The sequence below is a fragment of the Ovis canadensis genome, chromosome 5, assembly GCF_042477335.2.
Source record: "Ovis canadensis isolate MfBH-ARS-UI-01 breed Bighorn chromosome 5, ARS-UI_OviCan_v2, whole genome shotgun sequence".
NCBI classification, from domain to species: domain Eukaryota; kingdom Metazoa; phylum Chordata; class Mammalia; order Artiodactyla; family Bovidae; genus Ovis; species Ovis canadensis.
In genome coordinates this window covers 53,282,456-53,297,002 of record NC_091249.1, presented here as the reverse complement: position 1 = coordinate 53,297,002, position 14,547 = coordinate 53,282,456, and the positions used below count along the sequence as shown (strand labels likewise).

Here is a 14,547-nt window from a genome sequence, read left to right as displayed (position 1 = left end):
GACTGAGGGCAGGAGGAGAAGAGGATGACAGAGAATGAGATGGTTGGATGTCATCACCGACTCAATGGACTTGGGTTTGGGTGAACTCCAGGAGTTGGTGATGGACAGGGAGGCCTGGCGTGCTGAGGTTCATGAGGTTGCAAAGAGTCAGACACGACTGAGTGACTGAACTGAACTGATATACTATATTTAGTATCTATCAAAATTATTAGATGAAATGAAAAAAAGATGATGAGGATGAATATAATTAAAAAGAAATAACATTGATGATGTGAGGTCTATTTTTTTTCAGACAAATAATATATTTTTCCTCTTCACTAAGATGAACACCCTTTCTACTTATGTTATCATTTAAAAATGGTTTATTTCCCAAGTTGACATTGGACTTTTCACCAATTACCTTTTTTCCTCTCTTCCACATCTTTGTACTCCTTCTGAATCACAGGCCTAAGCCCACTGAACTGGCAACCAGTTACCCGGCCCTCGTCCACATAGTAACGCTCCTTGTTGTAGCATTTTTGGTGTCTCCAGATCTGCTTGAGTCACTGAATTATTTGAATGACTTCAAATGCAAGGTATTCATCTTCATAAACAGGGTTATGGGGGGCCTCTCCATCTGTATTATCTGCTTCGTGAGCATAATCCAGGCCATCACCATCAGTCCCACACCTCCTGGCTGGTGAGGTTTAAAAATAAATCCACAAATTATCTTGTTCATATATTTTTCTTCTTTTGGTTTCTCAATGTGACTTCCAGGAGTAACCTCATCTTCTACACTGTGGCTTCTTCCAATGAGAACAAGACTAATCTGGTTTTCAGTAAACACTGTTCACTTTCTCATATGGGTTACATCATCAAGGGCTTGTTTCCCACTCTGACTATATACAGGGATGTCTTCGTCTTAGGCATTATGCTGCTCTCAAGGGCATACATGGTGATTCTCTTGTTTCAGCATCAGAGATGGTTCAAGAACCTTCACAACACCAGTCTCCCCTCAAAAGTCTCTCTGGAGAAAAGAGCCACTAAGACCATTGTTCTGTTGGTGTGTTTCTTTGTGTTCACATGCTGGGTGGACTTCATCATCTCAACCTCCTCAGTTCTGATTTGGTCATATGACCCAGTCATCCTGGATGTCCAGACACTTGGATCAATTTCTATTCCATTATCAGTCCTTTGGTGCTAATTGTTTTGGATAGAAGGGCAATTAGTATTGTGAAAAGTATGTGGCAGACATCATCAAACTTTAACAAGTTATTGAATAAATAATTCCCTTGAAAATATTCCTCCTATCATCAGTTAAACTATCCAAGTAGGACAGATTTTGCAACACAATTTATTTAAAACATATGGAATCACATGTTCCTATATCTAAACATAAGTTGAAATCTACATCAATTTCTTTGTGGTTTCCTTCATTTAATACTCATCTTGTTTTGAATATCACATATGCTTACAAGATTTTTACTCTTTTAATTTGACTGCCACATCTTTATACAGAGAACCTGTCCTTTTTGATGTGTATTCTATAGAAGTGCTTATGGAAATCAAATCTCTGCTTTTTTAAGGCTATTTTTAAAGAGAAGTTTTAGGTATACATAAAATTAAGAGGAAGGTATGGAGATATGCCATATACCCCCACATATATGCACACCTATTTCCCTTACCAACATCACTCAATAAAAGATACAGGGTTAACAAGAATAAACCTACAATGATAGATCATAATCACACAATGCTCATATTTTACCCAAGGGCTCATTCTTGGTATAGTACATTCAACAGGTTTGGATAATTGTCTAATGGCATATAACCACCATTTAAATATCATACACAATTTTTTCACTGTTATAAAACTCTGGGCTCTATCTACTCATGTCTCATCCTCACCCAAAGTGTCAAAGACCACTTTGCTATATCTACGATGTCTTGTTCTGGGCTCTGTATTCTGTTCCGTTGATCTATTTGCATGGTCTTTCACCAGTATGGTAGAGTCTTCGTTACTATAGCTTTATACTAAGGTTCAAAGTTAGGTAGTTTGAGCCCTCCAGTTTTTTCTTCTGCTTCAATATTGTATTGACCACTATGGGTCTTTTACCTCATCTCACATGCTAGAAAAGTAATGCTCAAAATTCTCCAAGCCAGGCTTCAGCAATACATGAACAGTGAACTTCCAGATGGTCAAGCTGGTTTTAGAAAAGGCAGAGGAACCAGAGATCAAATTGCCAACATCTGCTAGATCATCGAAAAAGCAAGAGAATTCCAGAAAAACATCTATTTCCACTTAATTGACTATGTCAAAGCCTTTGACTGTGTGGATCACAATAAACTGTGGAAAATCCTGAAAGAGATGGGAATACCAGACCACCTGACCTGCCTCTTGAGAAATCTGTATGCAGGTCAGGAAGCAACAGTTAGAACTGGACATGGAACAACAGACTGGTTCCAAATAGGAAAAGGAGTACGTCAAGGCTGTATATTGTCACTGTATGTTGCTTATTTAACTTCTATGCAGAGTACATCATGAGAAACGCTGGGCTGGAAGAAGCACAAGCTGGAATCAAGATTGCCGGAAGAAATATCAATAATCTCAGATATGCAGATGACACCACCGTTATGGCAGTAAGTGAACAGGAACTAAAAAGCCTCTTGATGAAAGTGAAAGAGGAGAGTGAAAAAGTTGGCTTAAAGCTCAACATTCAGAAAACGAAGATCATGGCATCTGGTCCCATCTCTTCACAGGAAACAGATGGGGAAACAGTGGAAACAATGTCAGACTTTATTTTGGGGGGCTCCAAAGTCACTGCAGATGGTGATTGCAGCCATGAAATTAAAAGACGCTTACTTCTTGGAAGAAAAGTTATGACCAACCTAGACAGCATATTCAAAAGCAGAGACATTACTTTGCCGACTAAAGTCCGTCTAGTCAAGGCTATGGTTTTTCCAGTAGTCATGTATGGATGTGAGAGTTGGACTGTGAAGAAAGCTGAGCGCTGAAGAATTGATGCTTTTGAACTGCGGTGCTGGAGAAAACTTTTAAGAGTCCCTTGGACTGCAAGGAGATCCAGCCAGTCCATCCTAAAGGAGATCAGTCCTGAGTGTTCATTGGAAGGACTGATGCTGAAGCTGAAACTCCAATACTTTGGCCACCTCATGCAAACAGTTGACTCATTGGAAAAGACTCTGATGCTGGGAGGGATTGGGGACAGGCGGAGAAGGGGACGACAGAGGATGAGATGGCTGGATGGCATCGCCGACTCGATGGACATGAGTTTAAGTAAACTCCAGGAGCTGGTGATGTACAGGGAGGCCTGGCGTGCTGCAATTCATGGGGTCACAAAGAGTGGGACACGACTGAGCGACTGAACTGAACTAACTGACTGACCTCTCCATATAAACTTTAGAATCAATTTGTCAATAATCATAAAATAACATTCGGGGATTTTAATAGAATCCATGGATTGCATAGAATCCATAATGAAGTTGAGAAAAACTGATGTCTTGACAGTATTGTGTCTTTCTCTCCAGGGACATAGGATAACTCTTTATTTAGTTCTTGTTTTATTTTATTCATTAGTGTTAGTGGGTTTTTTGTATGCATCTTGTACATTTTCTTTGGACTTACACCTAAGTATTTCACTTTTTTGCAGTGCTAATGTAAATAGATTGCGTTGCTGAATTCAAGTCCCTGTTCACTGTAGTTATGTAGGAAAATTATTCTCTTTTGTGTATTAACCTTGAATTCTACAATCTTTCTATAATCAAAACCCTAGTTTTGGCCTCAGGGTAGTGCTGACCTCAGAAAATGAGCTAGAATGTACTCCCTCTGCTTCTAACCTCTGAAAGAGTTTGTAGAAAATGAGTATAATTTCTTTCTTACATGTTTGTTAAAATTCACCACTGAACCAAAAGGGTTTGGTATTACTGTCTTAAATTATTAATAATCTTTGATACAATTTCTTTAATACATAGGGGCTACTCAGATTTCCTAATTTCTACTTGTGTGAGGTTTAGAAAACTGCATCTTTTAAAGATAAAACATGTCATCTAGGCTATCAAATTTTAAGCCGTAGAGTTGTCCATAGTATTCCGTTATTATCCTTCCAGTTTCCTTGTAATATAGTGATGTCTCCTCTTTAACTTCTGATATTAACAATTTGAATTCCTGTTGTTTTCTTAGATGTCCTGACTACAGGCTTATTAATTTAATGGATGTTTTCATAAAACCAAGTTTTGTTACTGTCCCCTCTTTTCTGTTTCCAATTTCACTGAATTCTGCTCTAATTCCAGTTGTTCTTTTCCTTTCCCAGTTTTGAACCAGTCTGTTGTTCCATGTCCAGTTCGAACTGTTTCTTCTTGACTTGCATACAGAGTTCTCAGGAGGCAGGTCAGGTAGTCTGGTATTCCCATCTCTTGAAGAATTTTCCATAGTTTATTGTGATCCACACAGTCAAAGGTTTTGGCATAGTCAATAAAGTAGAAATAGATGTTTTTCTGGAACTCGCTTCCTTTTTCGATGATCCAGCAGATGGTGGCAATTTGATCTCTGGTTCCTCTGCCTTTTCTAAAACCAGCTTGAACATCAGAGAGTTCACGGTTCATGTACTGCTGAAGCCTGGCTTGGAGAATTTTGAGCATTACTTTACTAGCATGTGAGATGAGTGCCATTGTGCAGTAGTTTGAGCATTCTTTGGCATTGCCTTTCATTGGAATTGGAATGAAAACTGACTTTTCCAGTCCTGTGGCCACTGCTGGAGTTTTCCAAATTTGCTGCCATATTGAGTGCAGCACTTTAACAGCATCATCTTTTAGAATTTGAAATAGTTCAGGAGAAATTCCATCACCTCCTCTAGCTTTGCTTAAAATAATGCTTCTTAAGGCCCACTTGACTTCGCACTTCAGGATGTCTGGCTCAAGGTGAGTGATCACACCATCATGGTTATCTGGTTCATTAAGATCTTTTTTGTACAGTTCTTCTGTATATTCTCAACACCTCTTCTTAATCTCTTCTGCTTCTGTTAGGTTCATCCATTCCTGTCCTTTATTGTGCCCAACTTTGCATGAAATGTTCCCTTCAGTTCAGATCAGTTCAGACGCTTAGTTGTGTCTGACTCTTTGCGACCCCTTGAATTACAGTATGCCAGGCCTCCCTGTCCATCACCAACTCCTGGAGTTCACCCAACTCATGTCCATCGAGTCAGTGATGCCATCCATCCATCTCATCCTCTGTCGTCCCCTTCTCCTCCTGCCCCTAATCCCTCCCAGCATCAGAGTCTTTTCCAATGAGTCAACTCTTCGCATGAGGTGGCCAAAGTATTGGAGTTTCAGCTTTAGCATCAGTTCTTCCAAAGAACACCCAGGACTGATCTCCTTTAGAATGGACTGGTTGGATCTCCTTGCAGTCCAAGGGACTCTCAAGAGTCTTCTCCAACACCAGAGTTCAAAAGCATCAATTCTTCAGCGCTCAGCTTTCTTCACAGTCCAACTCTCACATCCATACATGACCACTGGAAATACCATAGCCTTGACTAGATGAGCCTTTGTTGGCAAAGTAATGTCTCTGCTTTCGAATATACGATCTAGGTTGGTCATAATTTTTCTTCCAAGGAGTAAGCGTCTTTTAATTTCATGGCTGCAATCACCATCTGCAGTGATTTTGGAGCCCAAAAAAATAAAGTCTGACACTGTTTCCACTCTTTCCCCATCTATTTCCCATGAAGTGATGGGACCAGATGCTATGATCTTCATTTTCTGATTGTTGAGCTTTAAGCCAACTTTTTCACTCTCCCCTTTTAATTTCATCAAGAGGCTTTTTAGTTCCTCTTCAGTTTCTGCCATAAGGGTGGTGTCATCTGCATATCTGAGGTTATTGATATTTCTTCCGGCAATCTTGATTCCAGCTTGTGCTTCTTCCAGCCCAGCGTTTCTCATGATGTACTCTGCATATAAGTTAAATAAGCAGGGTGACATACAGCCTTGAGGTACTCCTTTTCCTATTTGGAACCAGTCTGTTGTTCCATGTCCAGTTCTAACTGTTGCTTCTTGACGTGCATACAGAGTTCTCAGGAGGCAGGTCAGGTGGTCGGGTATTCCCATCTCTTTCAGAATTTTCCACAGTTTATTGTGATCCACACAGTCAAAGGCTCTGTTATAGTCAATAAAGCAGAAATAGACGTTTTTCTGGAACTCTCTTGCTTTTTCGATGATCCAGTGGATGTTGGCAATTTGATCTCTGGTTCCTCTGCCTTTTCTAAAACCAGCTTGAACATCTGGAAGTTCACGGTTCACGTATTGCTGAAGCCTGGCTTGGAGAATTTTGATCATTACTTTACTAGCATGTGAGATGAGTGCAATTGTGTGGTAGTTTGAGCATTCTTTGGCATTGTCTTTCTTTGGGATTGGAATGAAAACTGACCTTTTCCAATCCTGTGGCAGTATGTCTAATTTTCTTGAGATCTCTAGTCTTTCCCATTCTATTCTTTTCCTCTAGTTCTTTGCACTGATCACTAAGGAAGGCTTTGTTATCTCTCCTTGCTATTCTTTGAAACTCTGCATTCAGATGGGTTTATCTTTCCTTTTGTCCCTTGCCTTTAGCTTCTGTTCTTTTCTCAGCTATTTGTAAGGCCTCCTCAGAAAACCATTTTACCTTTTTCCATTTATTTTTCTTGCTGATGGTCTTGATCAGTGCCTCCTGTACAATGTCATGAACCTCTCTCCATAGTTCTTCAGGCAGTCTTTCTATCAGATCTAATACCTTGAATCTATTTGTCACTTCCCCTGTATAGTCATAAGGGATTTAACTTAGGTCATATCTGAATGGTCTAGAGGTCTTCCCTACTTTTTTCAGTTTAAGTCTGAGTTTTGAAATAAGGAGGTCACAATCTGAGCCACAGTCAGCTCCCAGTCTTGTTTTTGCTGACTGTAAAATAAAAAATAAAAAATAAAGTCTGACACTGTTTCCACTGTTTCCCCATCTATTTCCTGTGAAGTGATGGGACCAGATGCCATGATCTTCATTTTCTGAATGTTGAGCTTTAAGCCAACTTTTTCACTCTCCTCTTTCACTTTGATCAAGAGGCTTTTTATTTCCTCTTCACTTTCTGCCATAGGGTGGTATCATCTGCATATCTGAGGTTATTGATATTTCTCCCAGCAATCTTGATTCCAGCTTGTGTTTCTTCCAGACCAGCGTTTCTCATGATGTACTCTGCATATAAGGGTGACAGTATACAGCCTCACTCCTTAGGGAGGAGTTTTAAATTTGTGATAGCCTCTCCTGCTTTGGACACTTTCCAAGTGGCTCAGATGATATAGAATCTGCCTAAAATGTGTGAGACCTAGGTTCGATCCCTGGGTAGGGAAGATCCCCTGGAGAAGGAAATGGCAGCCCACTCCAGTATTCTTGCCTGGAAAACTTCATGGACAGAAGAGCCTAGTGGGTTATAGTTCATGTGATCACAAAGAATCAGACACGACTGAGCGACTAACACATTCAAGACAACTGACAGCCCCTATGCAACCACTGGTCACTCAGATCAGATCAGTGAGCAACCAAGACACACACACTCCTGCTTGTGGGTCACTGCACCAAGGGTGGGGTCCTGACTAAATTGTGCCTTTGTCTTTCCTACCTATCTCAGTGTGTTATTCCATATATTCTTCATTCTAGATAGATGTTCTACAAATCTTCAGGCCATTCTCAGATTTTTTATATATGGATTTGTAGTTTTGATGTGTTCATGAGATAAGAACAATTCGGGATATGTCTCCTTTTCGACTCTGATCTCACCCATGTATGGTGACTTTTCATTTTGTTAATTACTTCTTTGCTGAGCAGAAGCTTTTTAGTTTGATTTAATTCTAGTTATTTATTTTTTTCTATCATTGGTTTTACTTTAGGTGTCATTCTAAAAATCACCATGGAAAAGATTTCCTCCATGTATTCTTTTAGGTGTTTTATGGTATCAAATAATATTCAAATCTTTGATCTATGTTGATTTAAATTTTTGTGAGTGGCACAAGGGTACAATTTTATTTTTCGGCATGTGGTTATCGAGTTTTCCACTCATCATTTGTTGAAGATACCATTCCCCTTGGGTTCTTCACTCAGCATATATAAAGGTTTAATTCTGAGGACTCAGTTCCAATGAACTATGGAGTCAGTATCTTGCTGTTTTAATTGCTACAGCATTGAATCCAGGAAGCATGATGCCTCTTGTTTCTTTCTTCTTTTTCCTGATTGGTTTGGCTATTTGGGCTCCTCTGTGGTTCCACATATATTTAACATTTTTAATTAATTTATATTTAATTGAATGATAGTTGCTTTACAATATTGCATTGGTTTCTGTCATACATCAACATTACTCAGCCATGGGTATGCATATGTGCCCTCCCTCTTGAACCTCCCTCCTACCTTTCAACCTGTCCCACTCCTCACAGAGCCCTGGTTTGATTTCCCTGACTCATACAGCAAATTCCCACTGGCTATCTATTTTACATATGGTAATGTATATCAGTTCAGTTCAGTTCATCTCAGTCGCTCAGTCGTGTCCAACACTTTGCAACCCCACGAACTGCAGCATGCCAGGCTTCCCTGTCCATCACCAACTCCCGGAGCTTATCCAAACTCATGTCCATAGCATCAGTGATGCCATCCAACCATCTCATCCCCTATCGTCCCTGTCTCCTCCTGCCTTCAACTTTTCCTAGCATCAGGGTCTTTTCCAAAGAGTCAGTTCTTCCCATCTGGTGGTCAAAGTATTGGAGTTTCAGCTTTAGCATCACTCCTTCCAATGAATATTCAGAGTTGATTTTCTTTAGGATTGACTTGTTGGATCTCCTTGCAGTCCAAGGGACTCAAGAAATATTTCCAAGCTATTATTTCCATTCATCCTACCCTCTCCCCGCCTGTGACCACAAGTCTGTCCTCTATGTCATCATCTCCATTGCTGCCCTATGAAAAGGTTCATCAGTACCATCGTTCTACAATTCATATATATGTGTTAATAGATGATATTTTTCTTTCTATTTCTGACTTACTCTGTATAATAGACTGTAGATTCTTCTACCTCATCAGAACTGACTCAAATGCATTTTTATGGCTTAGTAATATTCCATTGTATATATGTACCTTCCTTTCTTTTTTTTTTTTAAATGTTAAGATTTTATTTACAAAGCTTCTTTGTTGTACAGAAAGTAAAAATGCTGTTACAATCTTGGTGTAACTGGTAGCCACGGACAGTTGCCTCACCAATCACAGCTACACATGCTACAGCAAGTCTTACACAAAAACCTAACAACGCTTACAATTTTGTTGGGGTGAAGTCCCCAAGCTTGGTGGTGGATTTCCAAGAGGGACTAAATGGAGGAAGGTGGAATGTCACAGGAACTATTCTTTGGCTCTTTGGGTGGGTGGGTGTCCTGGGGTTTGTATCACAGCTACCCTTTTATTTTTCTTAAAAAAAAAAAAAAAAAAGCTACCAAATCCATGTCAGCAGTCCAACCGATACTGAACAGTTCTTTTTTTTGCAGGTTATTGGGGTCTTATTAATCATCTTCTCCTTCATCATCTGCTTCTCTCTTCCTCTTTTCACCTTTCCCGCTTTCTTCCTCTTCTTCATCTTCATCTTCGTCCTCATCCTCATCTTCATCATCTTCATCAACTTCTCCATCATGTCCAAATTCTTCTTCCTCCCCACTGACTTCGTCTTCATCCTCCCCCCTTCTACATCTTCGTCTTCATCATCATCCTCTTCATCATCAAACTCTTCTTCCTCACCATCTTCATCCTCCTCCTTATCCTCATCTTCTCCTTCTTCATCATCCTCTTCTTCATCCACACCATCCACCTCGGCATCTGAATCTGGGGCTTCACGATCCTCTCGGTCATAGCCATCCAGATAGGTCAGCTGGGGCAGGAGCTTGAAGACACTCTCTCGGTAGTCATTCAGGTTAGTAACCTCACAGTTAAACAGATCCAGGCTCTTTAGACATTCCAACTTTTTCAAAGGTTCCAGGGTGCTGATATCTTTCAGTTTATTTCCACTTAAGTTTAGATGTGTAAGATTTGGAAGTTTTTCTGCTAACATATCCAGACCTCCACAGATTCTATTGTCACTGAGCTCAAGCTTTTTCAATTTAGGTAGTTTGGGAAGATTTGAAACTGAAATCAAGCCTACATTTATTAAACTGAGGAACTCCAAGTTCACAAATTCAGCTGTTAAGCCCTCAGTTTTCCCATCATTTGATTTGCAATTGTCCAGGACAAGTTCTCGAACAGCTGCCGGGGTCCGGTTCCTCAGCTCCAGGTGGATCCTCCTCTTCATGTCCATGTTTCTCTCTCGTCCCCCCTCTTCAAACTTAACTTTCCGCGGCGGGGGCGGAGGGGGGAGAGGCGTCCCAGCCTGCGCAGCGAGGGCCGTCGGAAGGGGTCTGCTCGAGGCACAGGCCGACGGCGCGGTCCTGGGTGGCGGGCGGCGTGCGGGCAGGCGAGCGGAGCCCCCGGAGCCAAGTTACTCGCGGGAGCGGAGAGAAACCATGGAGGGAAAAGGGGGCTGGAGTGCAGCTCTGGTCTCGCTACCGCCGCCCCCGGCCGCGGCCCCGCACTCCTTCCTTTCTTCATAGACTCTATTTCGACGGACATCTAGGTTCTTTCCATATCCTAGCTATTGTAAATAGTGCTGCAATGAACATTGGTGTTCAAGAGTCTTTTTAAATTATGGCTTCCATAGGGTATATGCTCAGTAGTGGGACTGTTGAGTCACACCCAGGTGGTGCTAGTGGTAAAGAGCCTGCCTGCCAATACAGGAAGCATAGGAGATGTGGGTTTGATCCCTGAGTTGGGAAGATCCCCTGGAGAAGGGCATGGCAACCCACTCCAGTATTTTTTCCTGGAGAATCTCATGAACAGAGGAGCCTGGCAGGCTATAGTCCATTGGGTCGCACAGAGTCGGACATGACTGACACAACTTAGCATGCACCCACACTTGGTAGTTTCGCTTCTAGTTTTTAAAGAAATCTTTATACTGTTTTTCATAGTGGTTGTATCAATTTGGGGAATTTTTACATTCCTACCAACAATGTAAGATGATTCCCTTTTCTTCACGTCTTCTCCAGCATTTATTCTTTGTAGACTTTTGATGATGGCCATTCTGACCAGTGTGAAGTGATATCTCATGGAGGCAAAGAGTCAGACACGACTGAGAGACTGAACTGAACTGAACTAGCTCTTACAATATACCAGGCTGGTTATTGGAAACTGCTCTTTTGTTTTCCACAAGGTGGCATTATAGTCTTTCTTGCCAACCATCATGCTCTATCTTCAGACATCACTCCGTGTTTACCAGAACTTGTTCTCCCAGACACACTTGGGAGTGCACACAAGGTGCCTGTAGCAGAGATGGGAGTTATGGGCTTAGTGTTCATGCCCATCTGGGTTACCAGTGCACCTGGTAGGGAAATCCCTGGGGATGGTACTCTGAGAGGCCTATGGGATGTTTTCCTGTTGAGCACAAACCTTTTAATAACCTTTAAATTCTTTTGTCTTTTCCCCAATATCCTCCCTGCCATCAGTTGCAGAACTCCCACCTTACTGCTTGAGAGGCTGATGGAAAGAATTGAATCTTTCCAGCCATGACTGTCACTCACTCAACACTTTTCTTTTCCCACAAGGAGTGGTCACCTCCATCCGATAAATCAGTCTTACTCGATAGTTTCTTGGGGAAGGGCAGAACAGGGAAAGTTTCTATTACCATCCCTGCTGCAGTCAGACTGGCGTTTTTCTTTTCACTCCAAGGATGAGCTTGTCTTCTGCAAGTTTTCCCATGGGTGAGTGCCTGCCTAGTTCAGCATTTTCCTCATTTTTTGTCTGGTAGCAGACTAAGGAGTCTAGGCAGTTTCTCTGGCTCTGCTGGTTCTGCAGCCAGATACAATTTTACCTGTTGCTACCAGTTTTGCTCATGGGAAAAACTGCTCCCAAGTCCTTGAGAGTAAGATGCTGGGTAACAAGGTCCTGATTCCCAGGAGCCTGGAGCCCAGGATGGAGTGGAAAAGGCAGTACTCTTGTTTATATAAGACCCCTTGTTTCCACTGGGCCTCCCTGGTCATTCTGTCATGTCTTCCAGATGGTGTAAGTGAGGCAAAAGCAGGAAAAGCAGCACCCTCCTTGCTTGTGTTGTTAAGAGTCTACTTCTAGCTGGTTTCTGCTTTGAACTCTGGGTACAACAGGGGTAACAGCTGCTGTAGGGAAACTGGCAGGTGTGTAAGGAAGTGCTTTATAAATGTAAGAGCAGGCAGATAGCTAGATATGAGCAGAGAATAGCGGTTCATTGATCAGGTGGCAGGAAATCATACATCTTGTGAATGACAGGGAGTCTTGTGCAGACAAAGCAGTAACCTCCAGACTGACAGAAAACCATACATCTTGGGAGACAAGGATCCTAGAGGCAGACAAAGAAAGGTGAAGAAAGGTGGGAATCTCTGGTGTCAGAATGTAAGTTTTCCCTCACTATGCTCTCATTACAATATAATTAGGCTTACAGATGAGAAGTTCCCATCATGCATCAATGTCTTGACACATCTAATCAAGACCAGATAAATATTATAAAGCAATCATCAATCAATTAAAAGTAAATAAATATTTAAAAATGAAGACAAGCTGGAAAAAAAAAAAAAAAACAAGAACAAAAATCCCTCCTCCCCTTGAGAAAGTGGAACTGGGATAAAAATCAGAAAATTCCCCTCCATCCTCAATGGATATTCTGCCCAAACATTTTTAACCAGTTTGCCAAAGGAACTCAGGGCAGTCACTCACATGATCCTGCTCACTCTACCTTTCTGAGAGTGTACTGTCACTTAATAAATCCTCAGTTTGCTTTCTTGGACTCCATGTCTTGTCTTTGAATTCTTTCTGCAACGAGACAAGAACCTACTCTTTAGTAAATTAAATGGAACAATGTTGCCTACACAAACACAAGGTTGAATTTACCACCCTGTAGTTCAGAACTCATTCTTTATTGATATGAGGGAATGCTGTGGAATGTAAGTGACTACAGTAATGAGTGTAAGAGCAAATGCCTAAGATGAAAGTTGTGACTGCAAGGACTGTTTACTATATTATTATATTGCACATGGAAATTGCTTTAGCTAATGAAGAAAGAGACCAAGACTAAAATTCCCCAAGACTAAAATCCTTCCCAGAGACCTGGGCAGATCACATGCAGATTTGATCTCACCGTACCAAAAATTACTGCCCCACAGGTTCCTTATCTTGATGGACAAGATACTGGGTCATTTGAGAGGAAACTGGGTTACCCTCACTTCCCAGCCATGTGCCAGGTCTGAAGCCTGACCTACTGGGTACAGGGACCCTCTGGACTGTGGGACAAATACAAGACTGGCAGGGGAGGGGATGAAGATCAAACTTCCTGAAGAAGATTAACTGTATTTTTAGAGCAGCTATAAGCAGTTGAGGCAGAAGAATAGCAACTTATTACAACTTGAAATGAAAATCACTGGTGCATTTGCCCTAGGCCTGCTTTCCTAAAAAAGAAAAAAAAAAAAAAACCCTGTTAAAAGCTTTTTAGAAACATTTTAGAAACATTTCAAACAGGCACTAAAGTAGAAAGAATATAATGACCTCTCCTTATACCCACCAACCAGGTTACATAACAATTAATACCACGTTTCCTTTGTCTCTGTCCATTTCTTTGCAGAATACAATCCCAAATCAAATCCTAGACAACTTGTCATTCTGCTGCAGCATAATTCAGGAAGGAATTTCTAAAAACCATGGGTATTTTCTTACAAAATTTCATCACCTTGGCACATCAGACAAAATCAGAAGTAATCCTTGGTATTGATTAATGTTTGGTGCATAATTAAATTTTTATAATGGACATAAACATATTTTGAGAACTAGTTTTTGGATTCAGCATTTAAATAAGGTCCACTCAGTCCCCTTTCTGTCTGTAACCGCCTCCCCACACATGCCAGAGGTTAATTCTCACGTTATTCTTTCTTGTAGAATGACCTCTGGAGTCCACTTTTGCTTTCTATTTTCTAATAATCTTTGTAATTGAATAACACTGTATTTTCTTGTTATTTATTCATATGTTATTTATAGCTTACACAGGACATTCTTGCCCCTAGAAATTCCGAGGGTAGAATTTGGGATGTTTGTCTTACTGACTAAAATATATTGCAGAAACTAAAAGTTGAGAAGTATGTTTTATTCAGTGACCTCAGTGAGGATTAATAGCCAAGATACAGTCTCTCCAATAGCTCTGAGGAACAGTTCCAAAAATATAAGGAAGAGGCCAGGATATATAAGAGATTTTTCTGGGGAAAAAAAAAACCAAAAAAACAACACCAACATATAGTTGAACACCAAAAGATTACTGCTAATCACACAAAGAAGCCAGACACCTGAAATTAATAAGTTTGGTGCTTTTCTATGTAAGGGCAGATCCAAGAGTCTGGGCCTACTGAAACCATTCTTTTGAGATATATCTTAATCATCTATGGTGGTATCACATTTTTCTCCATACTGAA

The 14,547-nt window shown here is 40.8% G+C and overlaps 1 pseudogene; it reads right to left on the bottom strand.

The window, feature by feature from the left end:
• Positions 1-9,528: 9,528 nt before the first annotated feature.
• LOC138441218 (acidic leucine-rich nuclear phosphoprotein 32 family member B pseudogene) lies at positions 9,529-10,413 on the bottom strand (annotated as a pseudogene).
• Positions 10,414-14,547: the final 4,134 nt, after the last annotated feature.